The following is a 12,655-nucleotide window of genomic DNA, read 5'->3' as shown; positions in this document are numbered from 1 at the left end:
TTGCATCCATGTGAGAAGTCCCACTCTTCTTCAGTAATTGTTTCTCCATCATGAGATGCTTTGGTTAGGGCCTCATGTAGCCATCTAGTGGACATGAGTAGAGGCATCTCCTCTAAGCCCTTCGGATATCGAATGGGCCGTTGTCGAGTACTCCATTGAAAGTAAGATCTTGTAGACTCTCGCTCAGCTCAAGAATCCTCATACCGTTGCAGCCACTTCTCCATCGTAGCGCTATGCATCATACAAAATCGGTTCACCTTGGACTCCATGGATGCGTCTAACTTCTTCTTTATTCCGTTTCCCACCAGGACATCTCCATTCAGACGATCATCCTCCTTAAGTGACCATATCAAGACTTTGTCTCGGTCCAGAGTGGACAACCACTCAGAAATGTACACCAAGGCCTCTGACACTAACCAACCTTCAGCCATGCTACCCTCAAGGTAAGCCCGTTGTCGCACAAATCCCTTTAAGGTCTTCATGAACCGTTCAAGGAAAAACATCCATCGACTATGGACTCGACCTGCAACCTGCAATTCATCTGCAATATGCACTAGAAGATGGGTTTGTATTGTGAGAATGGCAATGGGAAGATACTTCTCCAAAAGACAAGCAGTCTCTACTGCCATGCATTTTGCAGATTCAATCGATGATGTGTGAATCTCTTTTTGGGAGACAAATTGAACCAACTCAGACAATTTGTAAATGGTTATCCATACCTCCAATATTAGAGACCCCGCGATTGCGATTGGCAATATGAACTGTGAAAACCATGTATTTAATATTGTGTATAAACAAACGGAGATTCTAAAATATAATATGCAGAATCATGCCAAACGCAGCCTCATACCATACATACCTGACACATCTTATGCCAATCATGGGATTTGAGTCCTGTCAGTTGGTCATCCTTTGTGAATGCTCTCTTGAGAGAACGCATTAGGCCAGTCGGCGTGCAAAAGGACTTGATGTTTTCGTCACACTTCATTGCCATACAAAACCCAAGGAGTGCGCGGAAATTGCACTCGACTATCGAGGCCACTTACAGGCCAATATGGTTCCATATTTCCCGCTGCTTTCAAATCCATCATCGCTCCTAGTGTGTCTCGCTGCCCAGTGAGGTGGTCCCATAGCAAGCTACCCACATTCTTAAAAATGTGCATGGGATCTAAAAGGTGGTTAATTTTCAATTTTTTCCAATAAGTCAGCTCATAGAAAATTGAGAAGCATCGCATTCCACTGGGAAGCGAGTCTTGGTCCACCATCCTGTGATCAAACCAGCTCAGTGCGTTCATTCTCGCAGGAGGGCGACCAAGAAATCCTTCTCTCATGACATGACTCTCTGGCAAAAAAGCCCGATGTCCCTCAAATACCATCTTCTTCATAAATTTTGACATACGAGAATCCAACCTTGGTCCACATAGAGGACATGCATGGTAACCTGATGTGACTAGCCCTACAGAACACACATGTACAATGAGGCATGTCATAACACCAACATCGCTCAAAGAAAACTAGCAAAATAAAAAAACACGCTTTACCAGAGCATTCTGCATAACCTGAAAAGTCATGCATGGTCCACATAAGAATTGCCCTTATAGTTGCAGATCACATACCAATATGTTTGCTCATGTCCTCCACTACAATTCCCTCCCGCAACTCCTTTAGCTCATCAATCAGTGGAGAGAGGTAGACATCCATATTCTTGACTTTGTATCGTCCAGGCACAAGAAAACTGAGCAAAAGGTGTCCTTTCTTGGTGGAAAGCCATGGTGGTATATTGTAGTTAACAAGGACCACGGGCCATACACTATAGGAGGTGGAACGTAAACCAAAAGGATTTACCCCATCCATGGCAAGACCGAATTGTAGATTCCTCGCCTCCTTTGCAAAGTCAAGGAAAGTCTCGTCAATGTGATGCCATGCTTCTGAGTCAGCTGGTGTACACTGTACACCATCAGTGGATCAATTTTCTGCATGCCATGTAGTCAACTTTGCAAAACTCTTGGTCTGAAAAATGTGACGAACACGCGGTATTAGTGGAAAGTGTCTCAAAACCTTCTACGAAACAGTCTATCCTTGCAAGTCATTTCGATACCTGTCCGCACCGCACTTGGGACATGTGGCCAACAATTCAAACTCTCCCTGGAAGAGAACACAATCATTGGGGCAAGCATGAATGCAATTATAATCCATGCCTAGCTTTTGCAGCACTTGTCTTGCATCATCATGAGACTCAGGCATCGTGTTTTGGGTAGGCAAAATGTAAAATTTCAACGTTCTACAAATTGCAATGAAGCACGTTATTAGAGTACTACATAGCACATTTTAATGGCTTTCAATAAAGAATCAGACACATCATAATATACCTGAATAGCTCTATCACACTCACATTGCTCCATCTATACTTTGTTTGTATGCTCAACAATGCAAGAAGTGTCTTCAAATGGAATACCCAACTCCCATCATATAATGGAATGGCAGCCTTCGCAATTAAAGGACCTTGGGATTCCGAGTCCGTCGAAAGCAATGATTCGATCGTGTCCTCTAACTCGGGCTCCAAAAAAGTAGGAGGGTAGTCCATGTCTCCAGCATTCTCACCCATAGAAGGGGGTTGAGAGTTATCACCTTCTATGAGACAGTTAGTTATCTTGGACGGCATTTGTATAGAGCGCGGACGAACCTGTCTTACTGGACGCAAGAGATCTACGGACTGCAATGTATCGACATGGACCTGACCCTGTAAAGGACGTTAAGGAGCTAACTTCTAAGATAACCCCAAACTGTTATACTTAAATCAATTACATGTCATATAGTAATGAGAGAGAACTTACCGCAATCTCATAATTCAAGACTGCTTGGTCAATTATCTCAACTCCAAACTGTCCATACCGTTGCACATGCTCTATGGACAAACGACATTTCTGACGAATAGCCAATTTGCATTGCGTGCATGGATAGGGGACACGTTGATTGAGCCAAGCCTCACAATCACTACCATGTTGGTCATGAGTGCTAGACATCTTGACTACGATGTAATGGAATGATAATTTAATAACAATTCTATATTGTATATTGGGACCACTCCACTATATATATTTCAGGTCTTTTTTAAAAATTTTCATACCTATCTCTTTGAGTTCAGCTCTAAACTTATCTATCTTTGAGGTCGGCTCTAAACTATGCTCACACACAAGCATCTCATTTCTCTTTCTCTACATCTCTATCTCTCTCACTCTCTCTGTAAAATTATAATCAAGCAAAACAAGCATCCCCCTTCACACTACTTTCCATTTCTCTTTCTTTCAACACTTCCTACCCTATATACATTGCAAAGATTGAAGAGAACCAACATAAGAAAAAATATAAAAACACTCTCTTCCATTTCTCTCTTTCAACACTTCCTAACCTACATTGAAAATTAAAGCAACACAAAGATTGAAGAAAAACCAACACTTTCTAACCTACATTGCAAAGAATAAAAACCAACACAAGAAAAATTTTGAAAACACTCGCTTCCATTTCTCTCTCTTTCAACACTTCCTAACCTACATTGCAAAGCAACACAAAGCAACACAAAGATGGAAGAGAAACCAACACTTTCTAACCTACATTGCAAAGCAAAACAAAGATTGTAAAGAAACCAAAACAGGGTATACCGTCATGCTCTCTTCTTCTTCCACGACCTCTTCGTGCGGGTGACACTCCTCTCCTTGCGTGCGGCTTGCGGCTTGCTTCCTTGCTCACCTCCCTTTCTCTTTCTCTCCGCCTTTGCGCGCTCGTTTGAAAGAAACATTTGGGTTTCCGCGAAATGTTACCACAGTAAGTCGTCGCTATTTACGTCACTAAATAGCGACGTTTTTAGCGACGTAAATAGCGACGGTAATACCGACACATTTTTTGACTTAAAATATTTTGAGGATTAGCGACATAAATAGCAATGCTGAAAAAAAAAGTCACTACTTAGCGTTGCTATTTGTGTGTACCCTTGTAGTGTGGACACGTTACAGTTGGTATCAGAGCAAACCAATGAAGGATTTATTTTTTAAGAAATCTTAATAAGAAGAAGTAAAGTAAATGCTGCTGTTAAGAACATTTTCTTACTTTCGATACTGTCTTGCAGAATTATGAAGCATGGAATAGGTTCTTGGTATTCCGAGTCATGTTTATGACTGCAATGCATTCCCCGGATTATCGACAAAGGGTTTATATGATGAACATCCTAGATTGTATTTATAATCCATCGCCTTTGCACGTGGAACGGAGATGGACGGGTGATTCAGGAATCTACTACATAGTTGCCCACCGGTTTACATACCTTCGAACCAACCTAAAGAGGATCAAGTGGTTGGAGGACCTGAAGATTGTGAAGCTGTTCATTTTTGTGGAGGCTCACGTAAACTCAACATTACATATCAAAGGTCAGAGTGTTGAGCTGAACTCATATGTATATGAGGAAGTGACCCGTGTAATCCCCACCGACAGGATCAAGGTGTTGGGGTGCTATGAGAAGAATGGGTTCCAAAGGAAAGGATACCCTAGTCTTCCGATGACTTACCAATTCCTGAAGATCCATGACCCAAAATGTAAAGATCCATAACTGAAGATCCATTACTATTATCTAGTTCCCATAGATAAATGTAATACAACACTATTCTCCTCGAACAAAATGTAACAGTTGCTTTGCCATCCCAAGAAATATTGTACTCCAAAAGGGATAGACCCATATAAATGGAATAAGACTTCTTTTTATCAATGTCTGTTTTGTCTATGAGAATTGATAAAAAGTTAAGTGGCTAGATCTCTTGGTTGATAGCTGAATTGGGTATGAATTATAAATCATAACAAATAGCGAGTTATAACATTAAGAATCCTCTATCCAGGCACAACCCCAGGTACAGATTCCCAGTTTGCCCCCTACATCAAGTACTACCGTGATCCAGGAGAAGAAGTTTCTATCACGATTGTGGGAGAGAAGGAAGGAGTCACACTTGAAGCTTTCTTGCTTGCACAATGGGGGAATACACACAGAGATGGAGGTTGAAAACAATTTTCCTCTTCTTAGTTGTGTAAGCCAAAAAGAACTCTCATACAAAGAAATAGAAGAACCCTATATATGGGTCTCAAACCAAACTCAACTAACTAAGGTGGCATACTAGTTGAGCCACGAACTAGAGTAGATAAGGATAGCTATCATGTAGCTATTATTCATGGGCGGTGTACCAACCGCATCTGCAACTAACAAGTCGGTGACATAAATGCACAACGGTCACCCTGGCATATCACGAGTGGAGCTCGATATCTCAACACTCCCCCCCCAGCTCAATCCCAATTCCTGCACACCAAGCAGGTCTCTGAACTTGCGCAGATTCTCTGTGCCCAATGCCTTCGTAAATATGTCAGCTACCTGATCCTCTACGCTGAGATAAACTAGATCAATAAGACCTAGTAAAACCCTCTCCCGCACATAGTGATAATGCACCTGAATGTGCTTTGTTCTAGCATGATAGACTGGGTTATTTGCGAACTGTATACTACTCATGTTGTCACAATAAATGACAACTGGTCCATCTGTAGGCTGATGCATATCATAAAGTAGCTTATGCAACCAAGCTACCTCACATGCAGCCATTGATGCACCCCTGTACTCAGCCTCTATGCTGGACAAGGCAACTGTAGGCTGTTTCTTGCTGCTCCAAGTGACTGCAGCACTCCCAAAAGAGAACACATATCCACTGGTAGATTATCTATCAGAAATGCTACGAGCCCAATCAGCATCAGTGTATCCATGCAACTATATCTGAACCCCAGTCTCATAAAATAGTCCATACTGCAATGTGGACTTCACATACCTGAGTATGCGTCTAACCACATCCAAATGCGGTTTCCTTGGAGCCTGCATAAACTGACTTACCAATCCAACAGCATAGCTCATATCTGGCCTGGTAATAGTCATATAAATCAAGCTTCCTACTATGCGTCTGTACATAGTAGGGTCTTCCAGAAGCTCACTTGCATCTGCGCTCAGCTTCACATTCTGCTCCAAAGAAACTGAAATAGGCTTACAGCCTGTCATCCCATATTTGGACAGCATGTCCAATCCATACTGCCTCTGCAAGAGCTGTATTTCACTTGGTGATCTAATCACCTCAATGCCCAAGAAATAACGCAGCTCTCCCAAATCCTTCATCTCAAACTTCTACTTCAATAGCATTTTCACATGAAGGATATCTTCATCACTGTCACCTGTCATAATCAAATCATCAACATAAATGACAAGTAGCATAATACCTTTCTCTGTTTTTCTCACATAAAGTGTGAAATCTGCCTTAGAAATCTGAAAGCCAATAGTAACAAGATACTGTCCTATCTTGTCAAACCATGCTCTAGGTGCTTGCTTCAAGCCATACAAGGCTTTCTTCAACCTGCAAACAAACTCAGGATGAACAACATACACATAACCTGGTGCCTGCTCCATATAGACCTCTTCTTGCAAATCACCATGCAAGAAGGCATTCTTTACATCCATTTGATGTAAAGACCATCCCTTTGATGCAGCCATAGCAATGGCTGCTCTTACGATTGCCATCCTTGCAACCGGACTGAATGTTTCCTCATAGTTAATGCCATATGTTTTGTGCATACCCCTTGACTACTAATCTTGCCTTGTATCTATTCACAGAACCATCTGCATTGTGCTTCACCTTATAAACCCACTTACAGCCAATTGCATTCTTACCTTTAGGCAAAGGTACCAATTCCCATGTAGCATTTGCTTCCAAGGCATCCATTTCTTCATCCATGGATTTCTCCCATTTTTCTTTTCCCATAGCTTGCTCAAAAGAAGTGGGTTCTGGTTCCTGTATCACTTTGACCATACATGCATAGTGAATGGCTGTAAATCCATCATATTTCAGCCTATCCACAGGATACCTAGCTCTCGTAGACCTGCGTAAAATAGGTTCACTCCCAGGTGCTCTCAAAACATCCCTGGTCTTCCTTACTCTAGGTGTAACAATAGAAGTAATACCCAACTCATCATCAATGCTCTGTTCTGAGCCACTCGATTCACCATCCACATAGGAGTGACCTGCATTCACATCAAACATGGGCTGATCAACCTTATCTTTTCCTTTTCATGATACTTGCATACCACTATCTGCATTGCTTTGAGAAGATTCTCCTGATCTCAATCTGCCTGTCCATGGCAAAGAATGTGAACCACTGCTAGAGGACGCTCCAGGTCCACTAATATTTTGTGACTGCTGCTATGAATTCTGTGCAGCATTACCATTTTGTACATCTACATCATCAATCACATTTACTGGTTTATACCAGCTACTCACCTCATCAAAAACAACATCTCTACTCATTGTAAACTTACGAGTAGAAGGGTTATAGCATCTATACCCTTTTTGCTACAGAGAGTAACCAATAAAAATGCACTTCTCAGCTTTTGGATCCAACTTGGATCTCAACTCATCTGGCACATGTACATAGGCAATGCAACAAAAAATTTTCAAATGAGAAATATCTGGTTTCCTACCAGTATACCTCTCTTCTGGAGTCATCCCATGTATTTCTGTAGTGGGAGTCATGTTCATTATATAGACTGCTGTAGCAACTGCTTCAGCCCAGTAAAAATCTGGCAAGTCTTTTTTGTTGAGCATGGCACGAGATACCTCTCCAATATGCTTGTTTTTCCTTTCTGCAATTCCATTTTGTTGTGGGGTATGACACATGAATATTGCTGCTTTATGCCATGCTCCTGCAAGAACCTTGCAAACTCATTTGAGAGGTACTCTCCCCCTCCATTTGACCTTAGGCATTTTATTTGCAGGCCTGTTTCTTTTTCAACCATAGCTTTAAGAGTTTTGAAATGCCCAAAAACTTCACTTTTCTTTTTCATAAAATACACCCAATTTTTTTTGCTATAGTCATCAATAAAAGTGACAAAATAATGAGAGCCTCCAAGAGATGCATCTTTAGTAGTCCACACATCAGAGTGGATTAATTCCAATGACTTCTCACTCTCTTGAACATGTCTAGGAAATGATTTTCTTGCCTATTTTCCAAATTGACAGGCTTCACATACCTTATGCATTTCTGCAACCTTGAATTTTGGCAATCCTGCAACAATATTTTGGGTCTGCATTGATTTAAGTCGCTGTACATTAACATGACCAATGCGTTTATGCCAGATATCAATATCTGCAACTACACCGGTCCCATGTGCAAACATTGTTGTACTCAATTCAGACATGTCTGCATCCAACGTAAACATTCTGCCCTTCTTCTTTCCTTTTGCTATCAAGCGACCTTTATTTTTCATATCCTCAACAAAGCATCCATGAGGATTAAATCTGACGTGCAAGCCCTGCTCAACCATTTGACCAACAGAAAACCAGATTCTTGGCAATATTCGGGACATGAAATACATCAGACATGTATTTCTTTTTCCCATCCTGCATAGACAAAGGAAATTTTCCAATCTGTACAATAGGATGTGCAGTATCATCATCAGTCTCCAAAAATCCTGGTTTTTCCATTTTCCTTGCATCCTCCATCCATTCTGCATGACCTGTCATGTGGTTTGATGCACCTGAGTCAACATACCATACATCATCGCTTTCTTCTGCACTTGCCACATAATTGTTCATGTGTTGCACCATAAACAAATGCTCATTTTTGTCATCACCCTGTCTACTAGAAGATGCATAATTTTCTTATTGCAGTTTTCCATTCATGATGTCATTCTGCTTTTTATAGCAGTCTTTAGCCATATGACCCATTTTACCACAGTAGTAGCATTTAACATTACTGTTTGCATTTTGGCCTCTTTGCCATCCACCACGACCTCTTTGGCTCCCCCTGCCTCTAGAGTTACCACGTCCTCCTCCATAGGACTGGTTTTCTTGAGTTTGCTGCATATTTTGATTTCTACCACGGCCTCCAAATCGGCCTCCTCTACTTCTGCCTCTACCTCTTCCAGCATTTGAGTAGAAGACAGCTTCTTTTGAAGTTCCTCCTGAAGAGGATGCACCACCATTTCTCTGCTCCTCAGAAATTAGAAGAGCAATCAACTCCTCAAAATTAGGAAATCTTTCACGGACGGAAATGGATGTTCGAAACTGTGCATAATCCTTTCCTAGACCATTCAAGGTCACGGAAACTAAATCATCATCTTCCACTGGCGACCCAATGGAAGCAAGTGCATCTGCAATCTTCTTCACCTTCATGTGGTAGTCATTGATGCTCATACTTTCTCTTTGCACATTATGCAACTCTTGCTTGAGCTGCATTTTCCTGGCTTGCGTATTTGTGCTATACATTTTTGACAAAGTATCCCATGCCTCCTTTGGCGTACTTGCATCCTGAATATGCACAATCATAGAGTCTGAAATACTAATAGACAACCAGTACATAACTTTCCCAGCTCTCTCATGCCATGCTTTGAATGCCTGCATTTGCTGTTGATTGGGAACATCAAGAAGAACTGGTTCTTCTTCATTTCCTGTAACAAATTCCCAATATCCTTTTCCCATAAGGAAATTCATCATTCTAAACTTCGATGCTTGGAAGTTGTTCTTGTCAAGCTTTTCAATTACAATCTGTGAAAGAGAATCAGACGCCATTACAGAATACTGCAAAAAATTCTGTCACTGCAGAGAACACAGCTTCAGTCTCACAAGGGCAAATTTGCAAAACTGACGAAAGTGGTATTTAACCACACAATCACTTCCTAGTGACGATTTTGCATCAACAGGCAACAAGGATGATTCTGTAACTCCCAATGTCTCTGCGCATAAGCATACGATGCAATTTCTACAATAACTTTTCACCGACCTGTAGAACAGTGGTCGCACAGCATTAAACTGGGCCTTTTTCTAAGTGCGTGCAGAAAACTTCTGCCTCCAAAACAGGCCCCGAAATGGCCTCAAATAAAAAAAACAGGGTCACCAAGGACTAAAGCCTTTTCTCGTAGCATATACTGCCCTCTTGCTTCACCGCGAAGGGCGTCTCAACCTGAGACAATGCACTCTTGCAATTTCCGACTGTGCTGCCTGCAGAGATCTGCTCCCAAAACAGAAAATGAAAGCAACACTGCTTCTCTTACCAGAACACCGCGAGCTTGGCTTGCTTTCTTGAGCTCCTTACCACGAACAAGGCTCTGATACCATGTCACGATTGTGGGAGAGAAGGAAGGAGTCTCACTTGAAGCTTTCTTGCTTGCACAATGGGGGAATACACACAGAGATGGAGGCTGAAAATAGTTTTCCTCTTCTTAGTTGTGTAAGCCAAAAAGAACTCTCATACAAAGAAATAGAAGAACCCTATATATGGGTCTCAAACCAAACTCAACTAACTAAGGTGGCATACTAACTGAGCCACAAACTAGAGTAGATAAGGATAGCTCTCATGTAGCTATTATTCATGGGCGGTGTACCAACCGCATCTGCAACTAACAAGTCAGTGACATAAATGCACAACGGTCACCCTGGCATATCACGAGTGGAGCTCGATATCTTAACAGTTTCTTCTCAAGCAGATCAAGCCGCCATAATTTGATGGTAAAGGTAAGACTGTCCAAGTAGATGCTGAGATTTGGATAGTGTCTATGGAAGATTACTTTGAAGCAGCTAGTACTGCACCCGGGAACCAGGCTATCCTCGCCAAGCTGAAGCTCACCGACAAAGCTAGGCTTTGGTGGAAGCAATGGTGCAGAGATCAAGGGATCACGGAAGGATCTGTTACCTGGGAAAAGCTTAAGAAATTTGTGCAAGGAAGATACTTACCACATGTGTATCGCACGTAGAAAATGAATGAGTTCTACAAGCTGAAACAGCTGGGACTCACTCTTGACGCATACTACTCAAAATCCATCTCACTTCTTAAGTATGCACCATAGATGGATATGATATAGCAGGTGTCAAAATTTTATGCTGGTTTAAACCCACCAGTGAATACCCGCCTCGAATCTATGTGTCCAACAAATCTACAAGACGCACTCATTCCAGCTATGCCCATACTTCAGGAGGTGCAGGCTAGGCCAAGAAGTAACAAAACTTGGTCTTATAATGACCAGAATAGAGGAGCATATAGACCCCAAGTGAAGAGAGTTCAAGGTCAAAACCAGGGACAAAGAAAGAGAGCAAGGACTAATAATGCCAACAGCTTTGTCCCTACCCAAAGCAATGGCCGAAATCTCCATTGTTTCCACTGCAACGAGCCCAGTCATTTCAAGAGGCAATGTCCCCAGCTTGGCGGAGGACATCGTCAAGCACCTTTCCAAGGAACTGGCCATGGCTAAGGAGTTGCTACCCAAGGCAGAGGAAGAACCGCCTGTGTTGCCAATAGGGAAATGTGTGAAGAAGAAGATCCGACCATGGAAGCAGAGTTTGAAAGGGCAATAGTCCATGCCGCTCTTCACAAGAAAGGGCTGAATCGCCAGTTTTCAGTGATTCAGACACCATCGGACTATCAAGGTAAAGGTTTCAAAACCTTGATTGATTGTGGAAGTACAAATTTCCTTTATCTCACCAGCTTGTGCAAGAAGATTAGGAATAGCCACAGTAGAAGCACCTATCTTGCTTGTGGAATTAGAAAATGGTCTTGAGGTCACTTGTACCAGGAAAATTACTAAGGTGGAATTCTTTTTGGGGGGAAAGATGACTTTGGTCAAATTCAGAGTCATGAATCTAGGTAATCCATGAGTGTCTACTCGAAATGGATTGGCTTAAACCTAATGACGCCCACATTGATTGTGGAAAGGGCAAAGTTTCCTTTCGAAACTCTGAAGGTGAATTGGTCACAACTCAAGGTGAGGCTGGAAAGCCAAAAATTCAATTGGCCAAAGCATCTCGGATTATAAAGGGAGCTAGAAAGGGACTACCTGTCTACTTGATTAAGCCCAATAAGTTAGATTAGAAGCAGGAGTCTAGTGAAGAACCTTCATGGCTAAAGGAGTACGCAGACGTATTTCTTGAAGAGCTAACAGAACTCCCGCCTCAAAGAGAAATAGATCATGAGATCAAGCTAGTGCCAGAAGCTACGCCAATTGCAAAGATACCTTATAGAATGTCCATCCCGGAAGCAATTGAGCTGAAGGAACAACTCAAGCAACTGCTAGATCAGGGCTACATCCGTCTTAGCAGTTCACCATGGGGAGCTCCAGTACTATTCTAGAAAAAGAAAGATGGAACGCTTCGACTGTGTATTGATTACAGAGGGTTGAATCAATCAACTATTAAGAACAAGTACCCTATTCCTCGAATAGATGAGATTCTTGATCATCTTCAGGGTGTAAAGATCTTCTCCAAGATTGATCTCACGTCTGGTTACTATCAAATAAGGATAAAGGAAGAAGATATCCCAAAGACAACCTTCAACACAAGATATGGACACTTTGAGTTCCTATTTATGTCATTCGGACTCACGAATGCGCCTGCCACCTTCAATAGGTTAATGCATGATAACTTTAGGCCATATCATACTTGTCTTCTTTGACGACACCTTAGTTTATTCTAAACAGGAAGAAGATCATGAACCCCAACTTCGGATTGTCCTTAAGACAATGAGGGCACACAAGTTCTATGCTAAGATGAAGAAGTGTGTGTTCTTCAAGCGTCAGATTGAATATCTGGGATTCATCATA

Source organism: Lygodium microphyllum, chromosome 27 (genome assembly GCF_053477565.2).
Source record: "Lygodium microphyllum isolate KBCC chromosome 27, Lygodium_microphyllum_v1.1.10, whole genome shotgun sequence".
NCBI lineage: Eukaryota > Viridiplantae > Streptophyta > Polypodiopsida > Schizaeales > Lygodiaceae > Lygodium > Lygodium microphyllum.
The sequence above is the reverse complement of the archived record's forward strand: the minus strand, read 5'-3'. Positions refer to the sequence as shown.